This window comes from Aegilops tauschii, chromosome 7 (assembly GCF_002575655.3).
Source record: "Aegilops tauschii subsp. strangulata cultivar AL8/78 chromosome 7, Aet v6.0, whole genome shotgun sequence".
NCBI lineage: Eukaryota > Viridiplantae > Streptophyta > Magnoliopsida > Poales > Poaceae > Aegilops > Aegilops tauschii.
Window position 1 is genome coordinate 31448663 of NC_053041.3, and position 8012 is coordinate 31456674.

Sequence of the window (8012 nt, forward strand, 5' to 3'; positions counted from 1 at the left end):
ATCTTTACTTACGGCTACTTTACATTTTGATTCTTGTAATCTGTACTTCTGTATGGTGCTGTTACTTCTACTATTTTTCTGTAGTACTGTCACTTCCATTATTGATCTTTTTGTGTTCATATACCTGTATGCCTATTATACTTGTTTTCACTGTACGCATTGGATTGCAATATGTCCCAGTATTTATAATATAATCAGCAGTCCAATCGGTCGAATTGGATTGCAATATGTCCCATTGCCTGCATCACCAACCTGGCCGAATCAAACCCAATAAGGGTCGCGCGAATGGCAACTCCTCGCTCGGTCCACATCATCACACGTACAACAAAATCGGAGGGCTCACGCAAGAATCTATTTCCTTTTCTCTTCCTCCACACGCTACCTTCTCTTCTCTCCTCTCCTCTCGTCTCCCCCAACACCGCCGCCGCCGCCTGCTACTCAACGCGCCCAGCTCCGTCCGCGACAGCCCGCCCTGCTCTGCCCGCATCTCCATGGCGCTGGTTCCGCAACGCCCCGCCATCTCCGCTCTGCTCTGCCCGTGGCGGCTCCTGTGACGTGCCGATATGGCCGCGCCGCGGCCGGTTGCGATTCGGAGAACACGCGGGCGGTGGTGCATGGTCTGGGCAGCGCCGAACTGCGAGGCCCCAATTCTGCATCGACGCCTCCTTCCTCCGTCGCTCAGATACAAGGCGGCTCTCTCCTAGCCAGCCTTCAGCCATGCGTCTTCCTCTCCTCTTTGATCAGCTTTCTCGTCCTCTGGAGAAGTAGCATGGCGCGGAGCTGCGCCTGATCCGCTGCCGACGGCACACGTCTCAGGCCCAAGCCTGAGCTATTTAAAGCAATTGCTGTTAAGGTTCAAATACCTGGATTTTTCTTTTATTAGTTTAAGAAGCATTTAACTTTTCTGTTTGACTGTATCTATATGCTCTCACAATCTTATCTTATATTTACTATTTGGAGGCACCTTTCAAAACGTATAATTAACCCACATCATCAATATTATTTCTAGCGTTGGATTAGAAAATTTACGGCTAGGATAAAAAGAAAGTTACGTAACAAAGTTGGTCCAGTAATTGGAGGCACCTTTTTTTTTGAGGATATTGGAGGCACCTTTCAAGACGTATAATTAACCCACATCATCAATATTATTTCTAGCGTTGGATTAGATGGTTTACGGCCAGGATAAAAAGAAAGTTACGTAACAAAGTTGGTCCAGTAATTAAAAGGATTTGTCACGTCTACCAGTAGTAAAAAAAATAGAAGCCTCCACCCATGAAAACTAGTAGAAGGCCCGTGCGTTGCTACGGGCAAAAGCCGAATTCCCATGCGTTGCCACGGAATAATAAAAATATGAGCACGTTGATCAAACTATTCTTCCAATTTAGAAATACGGGTTAAGCATGGTTACATTCAGATTTCATCATGCAACGACGAATATAAATTCTCTTCACTCTTTTCCTTCTGGCAATCTTCGTATGTCTTTAACTAACCAAATCGATCGCCACCACCACCCAAGAACTCATAACTGAATATATATCATCCATTTTTAAGTAGGATTAGTACTCTCTCTCTAAAGAAGAAATATAAGAGTGTTTCGATCATTAAAGTAGTGAATCTAAACGCTCTTATATTTCTTTACGGAGGGAGTACCAGTCAACTTCACGCATCCATGTGTCACTATTATAAGGTACACAAAGATTGACAGTCAATATTACAAGCTACATAAAGATTGACAATCACTATTACAAGGTATACAAAGATTGACAAATTCACGTAAGCCTCTTATTTCAGCAATAATAGCACAATCAATGCAACCTTCAAATAATAAGCTTATTGTATATAGGAAAGGTTCCATTTATCTTGAATCAAGATTTTTCAATAATAAGTTGGATATTTATCTAATGTTTTTGAAGCTGGGGGATATGTATACAATTAGTATCTTTATTACAAACACAATGGCCTGGTCGTGGTCACAGCAACAGGCGTCGAGGTGTTCATGGTGCCACAGCTCTCCTTTCGCCTCTCCGCCAAGTTGAGAGACGGTGTGACGACGGCAAACCTGTCACCGGCCTTTAAGTCCGTCCGCTTTCATGCCGGCCACGGTGGTCAACCTCGCCCCGAGCATCGACTTCTTCAGATGCGCGATGGCAGATGCCTCGCTCTCCCTCTGAAACACCATGATGGACACAATCGACCTTGCCTGCCCGCCGGCATGGTCGCCATCGCAAGCATCACCTTCCCGTCTAGCCCGCGCTCGCCGACCGCCTCTCCCACAACCCGCTCAACAACTACCCGGCTCCTGCTTCCATGAAAATGCAATATATTTCATAGTCACCAAAAGGCAACAAAAGTAAGATCACCAATTAAATCCTAGTATGACGAAACATTTATGCCGAAATAGATACGAACCAACTCATAGATTAAAGTTAAATCTAGCAATATAGTACACGTGGCACCAGAGTAAACCCCATATTAAACAATGTGGTAGATAGTGTTTACCTGAATGCTGACAGAGGTATACCAAGTAACAAAGCTAGTTACAGCCAAAGCTCGATGCCTCCAAACCAAAGTTTAACTCCTAACAGGAAATGTCTCCAAATCAAGCTAGCTGCGGCCAAACTTTGAAACCTGAAGAAAATGGAGGGGAAAACGAAATCAGGAAAGGCAAGAGAAAGAAAATCATATAGGATAAAATTATCTCACTGCTCCAAACATATACAGTACAGCTAAGAAATCTCCTTATTAGTTCTTTTATAGAATTAGCCCACTGATGAGATAAGATAGTAAATATAGTTATTTCTTACAACAATCTTTGGAAGATTAGTATTAAACATATACATCGGGAATTCACAAAAAAAACATATACATCGGGAGATGAAGTGGTTTTTTCCAGAGAACTAACTGAACAAAGAAACTACAATTAATAAAGTAGCACATAGTCCGTGATGTAATTCGTAGCAGTACAGGTCCGCTGATGTTACCACACAAACACAAATTACCTGAAGCCTGCCAATCAAATCGAGTACGGTACGTATTAAAAGAACTGCTATGTGAGCTAAGGAAGCAGCATTGAGGACGCAAGGAAATACGATTGTCACTTGTCAATACATTCCCCTAATCTCCCGAATTTTACACTACATGCTCATACACTTCTATTTTTGCATCCCATATTATGTTTGATAGCTCAGTTGTTCCTGAATTACACCAAATAGAATATCAATTCTTTTGGAAAAGGTAGACATCCATATAAAAGACATGGTGTTTAAATACTTTTAAAAGCCATAACTTAAGTTCACAGAGGCAATAGAACAAATTATCTATAGTTTCCTTGTGCTCTAGATTGTAGGTTCATCACAGGTGCAAGATAAGAAATTAAATTGCTTTGAAGAATATAAAGATAGCAAATGAAGAAATCAGCCGCTGCCTACCGGACTCAGGTTTGCAGCATACAAACATATATACAGACCATGAATGTACTATGACTTCAGAAGAATATACATTAATCTGCCATATTGTAGGGAAACAAATCTGGAGCACAAAGTAGAGAGAAACACCTGTAATACACGTGCATGATATAACACTACCTGAATGTAACAAAATATAATTGTATTTCTAATGGAACAAAATAGAGCTGTGGGCATTAACACTGTATCTGGGCATGGTACTCAAGATGCTTCTTTATTTTTTGTTCTTATTACATCATGTACACTTCAAAGAGAGGCGCCGACTCTACAACTTTTCAAGCATCAAACTATATAAGAGTAATTACCCGTGCATTTTGCCACTGTTTGTTAGAAATACATCACATCAGAGATGCAGAACCCATTTTCTCTTAGGTCAATAACAAACATTAAACCTTGGAGACGGGATTAGCAATTCCGTGGAACATTAACTTCTCCCACTGGTTCAATACACTCTTCAATTTTGATTCTTATTTTAGCAGCACGGTAAATGCCATTTGCTGCTTCAATACACTATATATGCATGGTTATGCAAATCAAAATTGAAAGATGGTCTGCTGCAGAAGTGTAGAAAACATGCATGGTGGTGTTGTAAGAGTGAATACTTATTTATGAGATAAATCGGCATATGAGCTGATACTGTATAAATTAGGAAGACAAAATTGAACTATGCACCATTGAAAGACAAATTATGAAGTCCACATTTTTGCTGAGACATATTGCAGATTTATATTAGCATTCAACATCTATTCACAGAAGACAAAAAAGGTCAGTCGATTTGCAAAGCACACATCTGCATGAATATGTCACAAGTTATATGTTTGTCTTAAGGTTACAGAATGATGATCAATTCTCAGGGTAAAACTAACTGTAACATGCCTCTCATTATTATTTTTGTTAGAGAAGAAGTTACATTTGCTACGTACTAAAATTGTTGGGGTTCCAGACCTTGGGTTATCTGAAGTGTGGGTAAGTTGTAGAGGTTAACAGCATGGACATCATTCCAATTTTACGGCACGAGCTAAAACATGTCAGAATGCAAGTATGCAGGTCAGGTATCCCATTGTTTCTGCTTCTGCAATGAATATGTTGAAAGGTGAGTTACCTATTAGGGAGAGACTCAGCTCAATGTCCGCAGCTGAAATCAGTGTATCCTCTTTCTGTCAACCTTCTGTATCTTTGAAATCTTCAAGCTCATGTCATGGTATTTGCTTCAAGGACAACAAACAAATCAGGTATGTGATCCAAGAAGAGAAAGGCAATTTAACAAATCCATTCAGAAATTGAGAGGTTGATAGCATTTTACTTATGTGATGACTACCTCGACAAAAATCCATATATCTTGGAACGCAGGGCACCAATCAGAACCATATTAAAGCAGTAGACAGAGAGGTCCGCGAAGAAGAAATAAATGCAAGAACAGAAAAAGGGAAAAGGAAAAGGAAAGTGAAGTGTATTACTGTATTGATGCCAGACGAACATACGACCTCGACCCCTTATCACCTACAGTGCAACACGGAGGAATGAAGAAACAATTTGTAGTCCCAAGACTGATGCTGGATTCTACATTGTTGAATCTTTAGATGCATTGGTAAGTGGATATATAATGAAACTGCAACAATACAAAGCTAAATAGATTCTTATAAAAGGATTAAATAATCAACTAAAGGCATGTCTAAAGATGAAAATTATTTGCATCAGACCCATCGGAATTTGCTTTTGCCATGTAGTTTATGAGCTAAAGCTGAGCATTTACTAATCGATAAAAGCATCAAGCATCATCAGCTATAAAACAAACTACATTTTCTAATAAGATGGCACAGGCATGAAATGCCGAAGAAGCAGTCATGAGAAATCTGGACCTTCCTCGAGTTGCCTTTGTGTAAATAGGAGGCATTTTTGTCTATGTAACCCTGAGAGCACAGAACCAAGCATGAGAAATCTGAACCTTCCTCGAGTTTCCTTTGTGTAAACAGGAAAATTGAAATCCTTTGCCACACATCTGAACCTTCCAAGAAGCTGTTATCAGGGTTACACAAAGGCAACAAAAACTACTATGAAAATTTCATTGATAGCTAGAGATCTTGGTCCTGACAAGCAAAATAGGCAGTCATGTTTTTATTTGACAAAAGAATCTAGCATATTTACTTCAGTTTAATTAAACCTCCAACGGAGACTAACAAATGATGGAGGATGCAGCCATCATTGCAAAAGCTTCGCCAGCATCAAAAGTTGGAGCACCCCGCTGAACGGATAAGGTACTCTTATACTACATGCTCACACTGCCAAACACTCCATAAGAATAATAAACAATAACATTCAGATTTATTTCAAATGGTAGAATATTCATCAAATCAAACAAATCAATATTGCTTGACGTGATCTCACTCCTGCGCAGTGCTTGCTATGTGTTCATCATCTACTTACGCCTCATTGGTGTTTCGCTTCGTGGCTGAGGACTTCGACGATCAAGAGGCGTTTCTTTTGTACTCCCTCCGTTCCTAAATAGAAGTCTTTATATAGAATTCAATATGGACTACTTACGAAGCAAAATGAGTGAATCTACTTACGCCTCATTTTTCACCATGAATGTTATTTCGTGGTGAAAAATTTGCAAGATGCTAAAACTTTTGATCTAATTTCATGTCCCAAAATTTCATATTTTTTTATTCTGTTTTTCATTTTCTTTTGAATTTACTGTTCATGGATGGTGTAGGTGCATCTGGGAGTAGAAAATCCACTCTGTTATATTTTTATATTGCATGGTTTGTTTCATGTCTTGTAAGCTGGTCCTACAGCACCATGTACCTTGTATCGTGTTTCTTTTGCCTTTTCTATTTTTCAGGGTGTCATTAATTTAATGTCGGGTCTATGCCTTCTTTCTAAAAAATCAAGATGTTCATGTAAGCAATGTAGGAGCGATAACCCACCTCTCTTTGCTTCTCTTCTTTTCTCTTGTCCTGCTGCGCATTGAAAATATTCTCTGACTTCTTCGGAGTGACATCCGTCCATTCCCAAATTCATGCGCAGACTCATGGCGAAGCTCCACACGGCTTGTTCAGATTTGACTATGCCATGACTTCTCAATTTTCTGACAAGGATTGGTGCAGATCTAAATAGGAAAGGTAACAAAAAATAATCATCAGAGTCATGTTGCACAAAAATCAAACAATTTCTCTATATCTCCGCCACTCAGTCAAAATGTGTATGCACTAAATTAGAGAGCACATGAGAAACTGTTTAAGCAGCATAAATGGATGATTACTGCGGTTGTGAGCTCTAATTAAGCTAGGTGTTCAGGCATACAGTAATCGAAACGAATGGCACAACCGAACTAACGATGAGCAATATGATGCACATAGATTACAGGTGCCTGAATCTAACCTAGAGATAGAAGCTTGGTGATGCCTTCGGCAAGTTCAACGACCTCGCCGGCCCGCAGCACAGGGTCAACGGTGCCATGACAACAAAGGACCCTAGCTGAGGCAATCGTCCACGACGTGATCTTCCTCGTCTGCATTGTCGAAGTCTTCTCACCCCAGCCCCCGGTCGAGTTGCCGTCGATCGGGAGTTCCGAGGATTGAGTGGCTGTGCAGATCAAATCGGCGGGCATCATGACCTGCAGCGCTCAGCAAGGAGCTATGCGGGGCGGCACCATGGGAGCCACACGAGCGACATGGCGAGGTTGGGGCGCTCCTTGGCCGCGGGAGGCGAGCAGGGAGAGACAGAAGAGCGGCGGCATGGTGGCGTGCTTCAATGACAGCGAGGTCGATGGTGGGAAGGCGTGACCAGATCGACCTGTCGCGCAGCCGGCCGCCACCGCTCGCAGACAGAGAGAGAGAGATGTGAGAGGGGAGGGACTTCCATGGGAGAGAAGAGAGGATGCGTTGACCTGTGGAGCTCGCCGTCGGATGCGTCATGTGTGCCGCCGCCGCCGCAAGGGAGACAGGTCATGGAGGAGACCGCGCGGGCGCGAGCGCCGTTGCGATGCGCGAGTTGTGGGAGAAGACCGGAGCGATGCAGGCGTGGCGGCGCGGGATCCGGCAGGTGGTCGGACGGGTGTGGCTGGAGGTGGGGGTGGGAAGGGAAGGAGGAGGCCGAGCCGAGCGGTGGCGGCGCAACCTCTACGAACCCTAGGCGTGAGAGGGGATCGAGCGCATAGGAGAGGGAGGAGAGGAGCGTCTCGTGGGTGCGGGCTGAATGATAAAAAAATCGGTCGGAGACAGAGAGGTGAGACGGAAAATAACTCGACGAAAAATAACCAACGAAATTAAACCGGACGAAAAAAAACCGGACGAAAGTGGTGGGACGAAAATAAACCCGGAACGGAGACTACCAACTGAGACATTAGGAGTAGAGACTCCATGGTCCAGTAAAAAAGGATTTGTCACATCCACCGATGGTGGAAACAAAAATAAGCATCCACCGATGAAAACTCCATGAAGTTTATGAGAAACAAGGAAAAAAAAATCCACAATCGAGGTGGAGAGAAATATTCCACGTTTTCTCAAACCAATTTTTTTTCCACGAACATGTTGATGGCTAGTACGG

At 42.3% G+C, this 8012-nt stretch overlaps 1 long non-coding RNA gene across 13 annotated transcripts; it reads right to left on the reverse strand.

The window, feature by feature from the left end:
* Positions 1-1830: 1830 nt before the first annotated feature.
* Positions 1831-7636, reverse strand: LOC109745564 (uncharacterized). Of its 13 annotated transcripts, none has more exons than XR_012190121.1 (7): positions 6846-7597; positions 6392-6573; positions 4922-5038; positions 4567-4672; positions 3429-3528; positions 2500-2628; positions 1831-2299 (listed from the first exon to the last, which is right to left on the reverse strand). It is a non-coding gene; the product is annotated as an uncharacterized lncRNA (long non-coding RNA). The 13 variants fall into 13 exon arrangements; XR_012190117.1 differs by lacking the exon at positions 3429-3528 and adding an exon at positions 5889-5962 and having other exon boundaries at positions 4922-5024; XR_012190119.1 differs by lacking the exon at positions 3429-3528 and having other exon boundaries at positions 4922-4964; positions 6846-7636.
* Between the last annotated feature and the right edge of the window lie 376 nt (positions 7637-8012).